Genomic DNA, 14,294 nt, shown 5'->3' with positions numbered 1-14,294 from the left:
TCAAGTGATATGGGGAGACGGCGGGAAAGTGGAATTGAGGTAGAAGTCCAGCCAGGATCTTATTTAATGGAGGAGCAGGGTCGAGGTGCTGTATGGCCTACTTCTGCAGTACTGTACAGGAAGATCTATGCACCAACCATCTCGACTTCTTTGCTTCACAATTTGGCAAAGGTTTTGCTATTTAACTATAAAGGAGGAAGGCCTTTAATTTATAAAGCGCCTTTCACGATCAAAGCAGGTCCGAAAGTGATTTACAGCCAATGAAGTGTTTTTTGAAGTGTAATCACTGTAGTTATGTAAGAACACAGCAGCCGATTTGCACAGAGCAAGGTCCCATAAACAGTAATGTAATAATAACCAGATCATCTGTCCTGGTGATGTTGGTTGAGGGATAAACATTGACCAGGACATTCGGTTGAACTCCCAGGCTTTTCTTCGAATAGTGCCGTAAATTCTTTCACGTCCACCCGAGAGAGAAAATAGGGCCTCGATTTAATAGCTTATCTGAAAGACAGATCCTCCGACAGTACCAAACTCCATTAGTCCTGCACTGGACTAATGTAGTCAGCCTAGATTTTGTGCTGAAGTCTCTGGAGTGGGAGTTGAAACCACAACGTCCAATATCAGATGTAAGGACAAACTGGGCCACGACTGACACCGATCAACAAACAGTAATAAAAAGTGACGTATTGTATAAAACGGGCCGAATGAATTCAAAATGGGGATTGAATTCCATCTAAACATCCTCGCCCAGTAATCCCCAACCCTCCAACAATACTTCACTTGAAAATTATACATAGCCTTGAGTCCACGTGTCCAAATTCCTGCGAGTTCTATTACCAACATGTTAAAAATCATTTCCCTGCACCTACTTACTGTTCAAAAAAACGTAATTCCGGTTGTTAATTTATGTCACACTTCTGCGTCACCACTTTCCATTAGAAATTCCTATATTGGATTCGTTTTTACAATATAAATTGATTATTTCTCCACTAAAATGCAGTGATTGGAGGATAGTTACATAATACAAATTGATTATTTTTCCAGTAAAATGCAGTGAGTGGAGGATAGTTACATAATATAAATTGATTATTTCTCCAGTAAAATGCAGTGAGTGGGGGATAGTTACATAATACAAATTGATTATTTCTCCAGCAAAATGCAGTGAGTGGAGGATAGCTACATAATATAAATTGATTCTTTCACCGGAAGAATGCAGTGAGTGGGGGATAGCTACATAATATAAATTGGTTAATTTGGCAGAAGAATGCAGTGAATAGAGGAAAGTTACATAATATAAATTTAATATTTATCCAGCAAAATACAGTGAGTGGGGGATAGTTACATGAAACAAATTGAATAGTTCACCAGAAGAATCCAGTGAGTGGAGGATAGTTTCATGTTATAAATTGATTATTTCTACAATAACATGCAGTGATCAGAGGAAAGATACATAATATGCATTGATTATTTCTCCAATAAAATGTATTGAATGGAGGAAAATTGCATAATAAAAATTTATTATTTCTCCAGCAAAATGCAGTGAGTGGAGGATAGTTAAAAATGCAAATTGAATATTTCTCCAGTAAAATGAAGTGAGTGGAGGATAGTTACATAATATAAATTCATTATTTCTCCAGCAATATTTCAAGCGAGAGCTGTACTTGTTTCTGGCTGGGATGGAGATCACCGCTTACAAAAGTTAAATAATGCATAGAATTATCACGGCCAGAATAATCTCCCTGGTTTCGTTTCGATCTCCTCACGGATCGGAGAAGAAATACTCAGTTACGACCCACCCCACCCCAACCACGACCCCGGCAAATTGGCCTGGATTTTTATCTGTTGTTTGCCTCCCGCAGGAGATCGCGTGGCTTTTGATGGGGTGGGGAGTGTATATAGTGTGGTACACAAGGTATGACAATCGCATGAGACGGGCTGGATCGACCAGAGGGTCCTTTCCTATCTGTCATTGTTGCTATGTTTGTATGTTTGTAAAATGCGATGAGACAAGGATGGTTACACAATTCAAATTATCTGCGTTAAACCAATCCGAGTGACATTTTGCTGGAATTGACCGGGGAATTATCCAATCATCTCCCTTCTGACCGGGATTACTGGCGTCACGATTTGCAGCTCTCAATAAACTGTGAATTTTAGTTTTTTGCAGGGTTGACTGATGTTGACGATCTACAATGAAGTTGATGTTGCATTGGCAGAGAATTGAACCCGGGTCACTCGCGTGTGAAGCGACAATTCGACCACTGAACCACCAATGCTTGATTGAAGAATAATTGAGCTTCTTATGTCTCCAACAAGCAGCGGTGAGAGCTGATTGTCTGGGAGAAACAAAGGGGAAAACATACTTATATACTTCAACTAAAGTTGACTTCTGAATGCGGCTATAGCTCAGTGTTAAAGCGCATTTATACAGCTCTATGTTATAACCCAGGCATCTCCATTCATACATATTTCCAATTTTGGATATAATTTTGAGAAGATCCTCTTGGACTCGCCTCCTCTTTGCACACAAAAGACAGACAAGCCTTTCTTTACCTCGAGAAATATCGAACTGCATAGGATAAATTTCAATAGAAGAGCGCACGAATCGTTTCAATGCCCCCAACCCCAGCTCATCAAGATGTTTTCAATGAATCAATCTTTAAACACAAACCCACAATTGGGACATGTCCTATGTCCGTCTTTGGTGAAATGAGACCCAGTTCTCTCTTTGTCTCACGTTGCCCTCTTCTGAAGTTCAAGGACTCAAAGTATTCTTGCAGACCTCTTCTACACTGTGCCTGAGAATTTCTAATCCCGCCCAACTGTCTGCTTCCTGACTGATAAGGGGAGGGTTCGAAAACGGGGACCTGAAACAGGAAGGATGGTTATAGTCCAGTAGTGTTCGCAATTACCTTTGGAAATAACTCTAATATTTCCACCCCCTCGAATCATAACAAATAACCCTGAATGGGGTTAAAGCCGAGCCTTTGAGAGGCAAAGTCTCAGAATAAATCGTCACAACGCTGTGACATTCGATATCTGCCGCTATCTGCAGATAAGGTCTTAAATTCTTAACACTCCTGGATCTCCTCCTGCACCTATGTTTTTCCAGCAAAGGTTTCTTCGTAAGTCGGTGAAGCCCCCTTTATGTCAAAGAACTACTCTCGGTAAACCTGCACCATCAACACTCATTCGGATCCAAAAATTATAGTCACTTGTTTCAAAAGGAAAAAAACAGAAAATCCACCGCCGTTATTCTTGAGATCCCAAGGGGTTAATTACATAACATGAATTTGTCAATTCCTGATTTCCTTCCATCAACGTGGGGAAATATCCACTCAAATTAAGAAACTTAAAAATTTAAAAAAAATATATTTACATTCAGCAATATAAAAGTTGTCGCTTCGTGAATATTTAGACAAAGTTAATGTTACACAAGAAAAAAAACAATTTCAGCTGCCCGAGAAATGGGTTATCTTCTCTGCAGTGCAAAGAAGGCGGACCAAGATGTCGTCAGACTCACGCTGCTTGCGTCACGCAGTTTTCACATCAACTTAAAAGATGTTGCTGAATGAAAAAGAGCCAAACTCAATTTTTTTTCTCCTCCCCCCCCCCCCCCAAACTCTTTGTGCTGTGAAGCAATAATAACTTGCACAAAATTCCGAATACAATTAAATGGTGGAAAATAAATTTCAGCTTCTTTTCGACTTCCAATTTTCAAAACATGTGCCGTGAAAGCACAGAATTCTTTTCACCAAACTTTTGTTCCTTTCGAAATTGAAAATCTGTTAAAACATTCCTTGACCCCCCTATCAGAACTGCTAATGGTCTGTGCGGATAAAAGACCCCTATATCTCGACATGCCCATATTCTCAACACTTTCTCAACATAGTTTCAACATGTTCTCGACATATTCTCAACACATTCTCTACGCACTCTCTTCACAGTCTCAACATATTCTCAACACATTCTCTACACACTCTCTGCATATTCTCTGCACATTCTCTACATATTCTTAACATATTATCGACACATTCTCAACGTCGTCTATAATCTTCTGCAAAATGCTTGAACCCTGCAATGTAAACAGCTTCCAACATTACCTCGCTCAGTCTGACCCTTCGTATTCTGGGTCAGTTTTCACTCGGCCATTTCCTGATCCTCAGCGACTATCTGATTCCCAGCGATCTCATGTTTATAAGCGGGTGCTGTTTATGCATTAAGATGCCTAATGTAAACGTGAGTGGTTTCCATGGTTTAAATGTTGAAAACACCAAATCTAAATGTACGCTTTATGTGTTACAAATGCCTAATCTTACACCAATGAGTTTCTTGCCCATTTCCAGACGTCGCCCACGGAAAGATGAATCTTCTGAGGCTTCTCAAGCATTAAATAGTCCCGGAGCAGGACTTCATCTCACGGTCCCCTCAGCTGCTCAGCTAATTGCAGCCGCCGACAGATCAGAATTTGTTACGGTGCAATGTTGAGCGAACAATCGCAGCTCTTGTTCCTGTTTGACGCTCTCTCATTCATACAACGCACTTTATGATTCAGAGGTTGGAATTCAGCGGACAGGCATTTAGGCTGCACAGTAGTCTGGATGTTGGGTGGTTCTTCATTTCCCAGGGAGTACTGAGTCTGATTAATGCATTCCCGGCTGGTTTGGTGGGTGCGGACTCTCTCTCTCTGCCTTCTCGAGGGATCTGGATCGGTTCTTGACAGGGACAGAAATCGCATCATATAGAAGCTGAGTGGTTTTACAGTTAACCTACACATGGTCAGTGTCATGTCCTGGACTAGTTTCGATCGCCTGAGGGCGTCGGGGGGAATTTTCCAGAAATTCCCCCCGCCTTATCGGCCTTTGATTGTATTGATGTTTTATTACCGCTCCCACCAGATTACAATTCCGATGTGTGGAGCGGTTTCTTTTTCATTCGTACATGGGATGTGGGCGTCGCTGGCAAGGCCAGGATTTATTGCCCATCCCTAATTGCACTTTAGAAGGTGGTGGTGAGCCGTCTTCTTGAACCGCTGCAGTCTGTGTCGTGAAGATTCTCCCACAGTGAAATGGTGGAGTAGGTAGGAAGTGTCCAGTCACGATGCTCCAGGCATGTGGGGCAGGATTGATGAACCAACTGGTCTTTTCCTGCCCGTCATGTCCGTCTGTAACCCCAGATCGTCAAGGTGTTTTTACTGAAGTGATCTTTAAAGCGTTCGAAAAATGCGCCCTGATCGGAATGGTTGTTACAGCACAGCCCAAGGATTCACTCCCCTTCTCCCAGCCTTTCTTCTCAACGTCCCCTTTCTCATTTCTCTGAGTGCCGAGGCCTGGTTTCTTCCATTCACCCGCAGTTATATCAGGTCCGCATACTTCATATTTAATTGTCTGGTTGGAGCAGAAAAGGAGATGATTTTACGCCCAGTCGACAGAGAGTCAGCACCCACCACACCAGCCGGCAATGCATTCCAGAGACTCACTACTCTCTGGGAAATGAAGAACCGCCGAACATCCAGGCCATTCTTAATTGTGTCGATATTGTGTTCGAAACGCCTGTTCCCTGCTCCTCCCAATCTTTGAAACTGGAAATAATCTGAAATTGTGCCCATTCACCGTGGGGATGTAGCTCAGTGGAAGAGCGCATGTTTTGCATGCGTGAAGTCCTAGGTTCAATCCCCAGCATCTCCAAACAAGTTGGATTTCAAATTTTTGATTAAATTGTGAAAATATCCTCTGAGACTCGCCTCACCTTTGCACACAAGGACAGGAAAAAAGGAACAGGAGTCGGCCATTCAGTCACTCGAGCCTGCTCCGCCATTTGATAAGATCAGGCAACAGTTCATTTGCCTCAAGAAAAATCGAACGCTCGGCACAGAATATAATTCAATGGTAGCGCGCACACAACGTTTAAATGGCTCCTACCTCAGGGCTGGATAGCGTTCCCAGTGATAGATTGTTTCCAGTTTCACAGATTGGGAAGGAGCAGAGGACAGGCGTTTAGAGCACACAGAGGCAAGGATCGTCTGGCTGTTAGGCTGTTCTTCTTTTCCCAGAGAGTAGTGAGTCTCTGGAATGCATTCCCGGCTGGTGTCGTGGGTGCTGACTCTTTCTTTGGCTTCTCGAGGGATCTGGACCTGTTCTTGACTGGGGCAGAGATCGCATCATATAGAAGGTGAGTGGTTTTACAGTTAACCTACGCATGGTCAGTGTGATCCACTAAACTCGATTTGATAGCCTGATGGAATTGGGGAAGGAATTTCCCCGAATTTCCGCTCCCTATTGGCCCTGGGTTTTTTTCTGGTTTGTAACCGCTCCCAGGAGATTACATGTTTCCGGTGGGTGGGGCGGGTGTTGTCGGTAGGAAGTGTCCTGTCACGATGGTCCAGTCATGTGGGACAGGATTGATGAATCAGCTGGTCTTTTGCTGCCCGTCATGACCGTTTGTAACCCCAGCTCGTCAAGGTGTTTTTAGTGAAGTGATCTTTACACACAACCCACACCTGGGGCAGGGCCTGCGTCCGTCTATAGTGAAATGAGACTCAATGCTCTCTGTGCCCCACCTTACCCTCCTCTGAAGCTCAAGAACCCGGAATATTCTTGCCGCTCTCGTCGACATTGTGCCTGAGCATTTCCATTCCCGTCCAACCCTCAGCCTCGTTACTGTTAACGGGCGCGTTCGAAGAACGGCGACCTGATACAGAAATAATGGTCCACACAGCCCGAGGAGACTCTCCGGCTCTCCCAGACTTTCTTCTCAACTCTCCCTTTCTCATTTCTCTGAGTGGCGAGATCTGTTTCTTCTGCTCAACCAAAGTTTTATCAGGTCCGGTACCTCAGGCCTAGTTGTCTGCTTGGAGTACAAAAGGAGATGCCTTCAGCCCAGTAAATCCTCGATTTTTCGCACTTCCCTGCTCATTCCCCACAGCCCTGGAAATGTCTTCCCTTCAAGGATTGATCCAAATCCCTTTTGAAAGTTATTATTTAATCTGCTTCCACCGCCCTTTCTGGCAGTGAATTCCAGATCAGAACAACTCACTGCCTAAAAAAATGCTTCAGCATGTAGCCTATAGTTCTTTTCCCAATTACCGTAAATCTTTGTTCCCTCGTTACCGACCCTTCTGCCACTGGTAACAATCTCTCCATATTTACTCTAACTAAACCGTTCATGATTTTGAACACCTCTTTCAAATCTCCGCTTAACCTTCTCTGCTCTAAGGATAACAATCCCACCTTCTCCAGTCTCTCCTAACTGAAGTCCCTCGTCCCTGGTACTATTCTGGTAAATCTTCCCTTAACCTTCTCTGCTCTGAGGAGAACAACCGAGCTTCTCCAGTCTCCCCACATAACTGAAGTCCTTCATCCCTGGTACCATTCTAGGAAATCTCTTCTGCACCCTCTCTCAGGCCTTAACATCCTTCCTAGTGATTGGTGCCAAGAATTGAGCGCAACCGTCCAGCTGAGGCCTAACCAGCGTTTTATAAAGTTTCAGCATGACTTTCTTCCTTTTGTATTCTATACCTCTATGTATAAAACCAAAAACCACATATGTCTTTTCAACATCTTTCTCAACTTCAAGGAATTGTGCACATACACCCCTGGTCTCTATCTTCCTCCCTTTAAATTTATACCATTTGGTTTATATTGCCTCTCCTCGTTCTTTCCACCAAAATATATCACTTCACACTTCTCAGCATTAAATTTCATCTGCCATGTGTCTGCCCATTTCACCAGTATGTCTATGTCCTCCTGAAGTCTGTTACTATCCTTGATGTTGTTTACTACATATCCTAGTTTCGTGCCATTTGAAAACTTTGAAATTATACCCTGTACACTCACGTCCAGGTCATTAATATATATCAAATAGAGAAGTGGTCCTAATACTTGGGAAACACCACTGAATAGTTCCCTCCAGTCTGAAAAACAACCGTTCACCACTACTCTCTGCTTTCTGTCACCTAGCCGATGTTGTATCCACGCTGCCACTGTCCCTTTAATCACATGGGCTTTAGTTTTGCTAACGGGTCTATTATGTGATACTTTATCAAATGCCTTTTGAAAGTACATATACACAAAATCAACCGCACTGCCCTCATCAACCCTCTCCGTTACTTCATCAACGAGTTCAATCAAGTTCGTCAAACACGATTTTCCTTTAACAAATTCGTGCTGACTGTCATTTATTGTGTGTGTTGACATTTAGTTGCAGTCAATAAAGGATTAATCGCAACCTATTGGTGTCAAGTCCCAATCGATCTTGCAAACTGGTGACTTCAGCAAAGGACCTTGACCTACGAAAATCTGGATAGAGTGAAACTAATTGCCTCGGATGGACAAGATGCTAAACCCAGTCCGTTAAAGTAGAAAACTCGTTTCAGCGAGAGCATGAGTTTTCCCTCCAATAGTGCGAGTAAACATGGAGACTATCAGGCATTTGTTTGTTGTTTATTTCGCTGCCCTCACAATTCCATGGAATTATATATTGAAGTATTTTTAATCTTTCTTTTATTCCACATCCTCCAGCGTCTTTTCATTAAGGGTGTACTAAAATTCGTTGTATTCTTCCAAAGTCTGTCACTTTACATTAAAATGCAACCACGTCTTGTCTGCTCAATGCAGCCAAATTGCCTGTATCATTCTTGAATTTATTTTATCGTTTTCCTAAACTCTGCTTTTGCTTCTGGGCATTTTTGGAGATTGGGCTCTGTCACACAAAGTCCAAATCATTTCTACTAACTGTTTCTAAGAGTTTCTCCACAACTGATATTAGAGCCACTGGTCTATAAGTGTCTAATGCATTCCCCCTCCCTCCCACGGCAAAAACAACATACTGATTTCGTATCAGGACACCACAATGTCCGAACACAGAGTCTCTTTATCAATCAGCCCCAGGGAGCAGAGACATCACAGACCGGATGGCAAAAAATGAAACAGACCCTAGCCAAAGATAATAGTTAATAAAACTTCATCCTAGTCATTAGTTTCAGAGAACAGTAAAAGGGGTTATAATCAAAGAAATAAAAGAGAAATAACTAATGAAACGTCGTCGCAATCACTGTAGCTGGTCTCATCTTAGAGACTGGCTGAAGCCTGCCTCACAGTTGTACAAACCTATTTCAATGTCTGTGGATAAACCGAGTTATGTGGTTCCAACAAAAAAGATTCCAAGAATAGTTGCCAAGTCTGTTTATTATTTAAGTCTCTTTCTGGTACAAGAATATCAGCCCAGAAATTACTTTTGCTCATAACGTGGAAAACTAAAGAACACATTCCAATGAAAGCCAACAACAACTCGCATTCATCGACCGCCTTTAATGTAACAAACATTCCCAAGGGGCTTAACCGGGGCGTGAGGAACAACGGGCACAAAAGAAATAAGAAGATATCAGAAGATGTGAGGAAAACCTCGGTCAAGGAGTGGGTTTAAGGAGGCTGCAAGAAATGGAAATGGAGAGACGGAGGGGATAAAGAAGAGTTTCCGAGATTAGAGTTTAGTTGTCTCATGGAACAACCACCAATGGCGGGATGAAGAGAGTGGAGGATGGTAAAATATAACAATAACTACTTGTATTTATGTAGCGGATTTAACATAGATAAATATCCTAAGGCGCTTCACAGAGGTATTCACAGACATATATGGACCCTCGGCCAAAGAAGGGGATATTAGGAAGGAAGAGAAAATGTTCGAGCAAGAGATGGGTTTCATGGAATGTCTGAAATAAAGAAATAACTTGCATTTAAACAGCGCCTTTTACGACATCGGGACGTTCCAAACGCTTTGCAAGTACTTTTTGAAGTGTAGCCATTGTTGTCGTGTAGGAAACGTGACAATTTACACACAGAAAGCTCCCACCAACAGGAATGAGATAATAACAAGATAATATGTTTTAGTGATGTTGGTTGAGGAATACGAATTGGCCTGGAAAACTGGGAGTACTCTCCTGCTCTTCTTCAAATATTGCCCCTGGATCTTTTACATCCACCTGAGAAGGCAGACTGGTCATTTGTTTAACATCTCATTGGAAAGACGGCATCTCCGACAGTACAGCGCTTCCTCAGTACTTCTCTGCAGTATCAGCCTGGAATTTCTGTTCAAGTCTGTGGACTGTAATTCGAAATTACAACTTTCCGACTCAGAGGCGAGACTGCTACAACTGAACCGCGTCTGATACCTGCAAGGGGGAGGGAGAGATGGAGGGGCTTAAGGAGGGCATTCCGGAGCGTGGATATGGCTATCAAAAGCAGGCCCAATGGACTGTAGACGCAAAAACGGCCAAAGCTGGAGGCGCTGAGTGTGTGGGAAGGGCAGTAAGGCTGGAAGAGATTACAGAGATAGGTAGGTGTGAGGCCCTGAGGATATAAGTGTAAGAAAGAATAAAAATAAAATGCATGCTTAGGAGACTGGAAGCCCATGCAGATCACTCAGGACTTGGTGATTGGTGAGGGATTCATTGAACAAAAAGAGACGGTGAGAATTAAATCCGTGTCCAGGATGTGGAGATTGTGGGGTCAAAGATCGTGACTTTCCAATTTTTAAATGGATGACATTGTGGCTCATCTAAAACAGACTATTGCTCTGACGACACAAAGACATTGGAAGGGTCAAGAGAGGCGATGATTTTGTCAGCCTACATCTGAAAGCTGGTCCATGTCGGCGGACAATGTCAACAAAGGGCAGTTGAGAATGAGGAAGAGGATGGAGCCAAGGATTGAAGCTTTAGAGACATCAGATATAACGTTGATAGGGTGGGAAGAGAAGCTCCACCTGGATATTATCAGATAGGTGAGTGGAACCAAGCGAGGGTACAAAAGATGCCAATGATCGATGAATGAGGAGATCAGCGGTGGATTTCCTATAGGTGTGGAGGAGAGGGCGGAGATGGGGAGGGGTGGATCAAGGTGGGATTTATACTCCAGATAAAAAAATTCAAATGTTAGGCGATCGGGAAGTGGGAGTCAGTGAGGGTCAGTGGGCCGAGCAGGACGTGGTGCTGGTTGGAAGGTGAAGGTTGCGTAGCCAGGCAGGAGTGCACCAGAGGAATGGAGTCTGAAGGGGACAGAGGCATTGATGCCGGGTTTAATGGCAATGGACCGAGGAAGGAAAGACGGCGAGTGAGGGAAGCACGGGGCCTTTGTGATGGCGGTCAAATGGCGCAGCTCTGGGTTACAGGGGATCAATTTTACTGGAGCCGTCAACCAATGTAAAATAAACGGGTAAACATCTGCAGTAAAATAACGGAGAGAGGAATGGCAATGAAGCTTGTTCAGTGTCCGATCCCTAATATCACCCACAGTCATTTCTGTGCTACAATCCTCAACGTGGCCTTTAATTCAGTGTCAGAGACTCAAACATTTATATTTTAACTGGGAAACTGCAGGAACAGAGTGAAACGGGTCTGCTTGTGTCCCTGGATTCGGTGTACACACGGAGAAATCGGTAATTTTTTTTAATGAATCGGCAGGAGTGAACATGGTCAATTCAATTGTATGAAAACTGTAAATGGAGCCGCTCATTGTTGTTGGACCAGTCCTTTCTGAGCACAGCTTTTAACTTTATTCCGGAGAGAGGTCTCATTAAGATAATGCCCTGGACTTTGCGATGTTTGTGATATATCCCCGTCATTATTTACATTGGAGCCAACGCTGCTGATGTAATGTGTTTGTTCAAATGACTGTAACTAATAGCAATGATCAAGGGTATAACCATGCCAGTAGAGATTTATCCCCTGTATAAATCAGGCTCGTTGCAATGTATCAGCTCAGAGTTCCTGCCAGAGCTGCGGGATTCAGATCAACAGAAGTCGCCGTTTCTCAAAGAAATGGGATCTCAAGTAATGTTTCAGATAGAACGCATTTACTATCCTGTTCTTGCAGGCATTGGAGTTCCGGGTAAGCCGTTATCTTATCAGTGAATATTGTAAATCGGTCTTAACTGTGCTACTGTACTTGGCAAATTATTTTTGCCACCATATTTTAAACAGATGCCTGTTCTGTTCCATCAGTTGGATGATGGACTGTTTAATGCCTCTGGTCTTTCAGTCTTGTAGGAGCTTCATTATATCTTTCACATCCCATTCTCTGCTTCACTGTGGATGAATTCACTCTAAAATGTAATGTTTTGAGGTAATGTTTTATCAGTTTGCACTTCATCAATTGGAATCATGAGCCCTTCCATTTATCTGTAGATTATAAGCAGCAGCGGTGATGTTGGCGTTTTGTTAATTGAACAATGCCGCCATCTAACGCTGTACTTTATAATTACAGGAGAAGGAACTTGAATTATTGTGAGGTGTGTCTGGAAGAGGCATTCAATTCTGTTTCTTCCTTGCATTGTTGATGAAGTGAACAGTGTAGGTGAACAGGTGGAGATTTGGATGATCTGTCGAAACAGTAAATTGGTCACAGAAGCTTCACCATTTAACATACTGACACTGAGAATAGGATCGTTGGAACACGGGGCTGGTGAAGAGAAAACAGACGCAGGATGTTAGGATTTACTCGGTTATGAAAAGGGACATTGAGAAGGAGAGTAAAGGGAGTGCGGAGAGATAGAGAGCAGCGATAGAGAAAGAAACTGAGAAGGAAAACGAGAGGAAGGGGGAGAAGAACCAAGAGGAAGAGAGAGGGAAACAGAGAGAATGAGAGAGGGAGAGTTAGAGATAGCACCAGAGGTGTGAATGATTCATCGGAATGAACTGCTGAAACTTCCAGTACAATTATGAAGGGGAAATGTGATTTGAAGGTGTTATTAGGATGTTGTAAGATTGTGAGAGTTTTAATGTACTCGCGCCGGGTGTGTTTATCGCCATCAGGTCCTCAGTCTGTTTATGTGAACATGCCGTTTACTTCTTTACTGACTGAATACATAAAAACAATTGAACTGCATTTAAAGATTAAAATCAGTGATTTCCTGATCGCATTGAATTATTATATAGAAACTACATGTCAACTTAAGTGAATAAAGAGCGAGGCTAATTCAATTAATGTATTTGGATTTAGCTTTAATTGAATGTGCAAAGTAAATTTATTAAAAATATTCCTGAACCACCGAGTTGTTCTCTGATACTAATAACCATTGAAATCAACGGTTGAATTCATTAATTGTGTTCCTGGGACCGAAAGATTACATTTCCTCTGACAATCTGCTGCAGTCTCTCCCTGTGAATCTTGGCCTGTCCACCCACTGCATTGAATCATTTGTATCCTCCTCGGTTGCTTCAGTTTATCCGCTTTCCCACATCATCTGCTACAGACTCCGCTCCACCTCCTACATGTCCTTTCTCTTGTCTCCCTTCCAGTCTCACTCACTGGCTCGGCCTCCAGATGCCTCTTCCAATCCGATCCGAAGCCACAAAAACACCGCCGCGGATCTCGGTCTTTCCCGTCTTGTGCCAGCCCCTGTCGGCTCTCTTAACACAGAGCAACAAACCAGAAACACACCCCCACCCCGAACCAAACCGACCGCTCACATTATCGGCCCTCGCTCACTTTCTCGTCGAGCTGGAGCCCAAATCCGGATTTTACCCATTGGATCCCCAGTCCGTAAACACTCTTCTCACTTCCCCACCGGCACTGCATCCTCATTGGGCCCTTCCAGTGGATCGGCTGCTCAATTTGTTCACTTTCTGTATCAATTCCACAATTCATGATTGTAATTAAAAACATTTCTCTGCCCGAAAGCGCTGCCGAGGTCAGTGACTCAGTTTCCACCGTTTGATGCAGCAACAAAGCTGCAAATTTCACCCCAGATTTTGTCAAACTGCTGCTTTGGCTCCTGGTCTGATCAGTAATTTCTCTACTTCATTTTCTCTTCCTTACAGTTAACTTGATGGCGATTGTGATCCTGTCCCGAGGAAAGTGCGGACTCTCCAAATGTATCTCTCGCTACCTGGTGGCCATGGCAGCGGGAGATCTTCTGGTTGTTCTGACAGACGTCACAATGACGCGCATTATTCATATTCATTTCCCAGTTTCGTTCTTTACCATTACCCCCGTGTGCCGTCTCATTGCCAGCATGAGTTTAGCAGCCATAGCGGCCTCTGTCTGGTTCACAGTGGTTTTCACCTTTGATCGATTTGTGGCCATTTGTTGTCAGAAGCTGAAAACAAAATATTGCACCGAGAAAATGGCGGCTGCTGTTATCGGGGTGGTGAGTGCGCTGAGTTGTTCACTAAACCTTCCCTGGTACTTTGCATTTGACCCGGAATATATAATGGACAATGTACCCCGGGGTTGTGTCTGGAAACCGACATTTTTCACTTCACACATATGGGCAGCGTTTGACTTGTTTAACCT

At 43.3% G+C, this 14,294-nt stretch overlaps 1 non-coding gene and 1 pseudogene across 1 annotated transcript; one reads left to right on the top strand and one right to left on the bottom strand.

Moving 5' to 3' along the window:
- The window catches only part of LOC137312510 (zinc finger protein 160-like), a 437,990-nt pseudogene that overhangs the window by 237,562 nt on the left and 186,134 nt on the right, over positions 1 to 14,294 (bottom strand).
- Positions 5,619 to 5,690, top strand: trnaa-ugc (transfer RNA alanine (anticodon UGC)). Its single transcript has one exon. It is a non-coding gene; the product is annotated as a tRNA-Ala (tRNA).

Source organism: Heptranchias perlo, unplaced genomic scaffold (genome assembly GCF_035084215.1).
Source record: "Heptranchias perlo isolate sHepPer1 unplaced genomic scaffold, sHepPer1.hap1 HAP1_SCAFFOLD_43, whole genome shotgun sequence".
Classification (NCBI taxonomy): domain Eukaryota; kingdom Metazoa; phylum Chordata; class Chondrichthyes; order Hexanchiformes; family Hexanchidae; genus Heptranchias; species Heptranchias perlo.
Note: the sequence above shows the minus strand (reverse complement) of the source record. Positions and strands in the feature narration are given on the sequence as shown.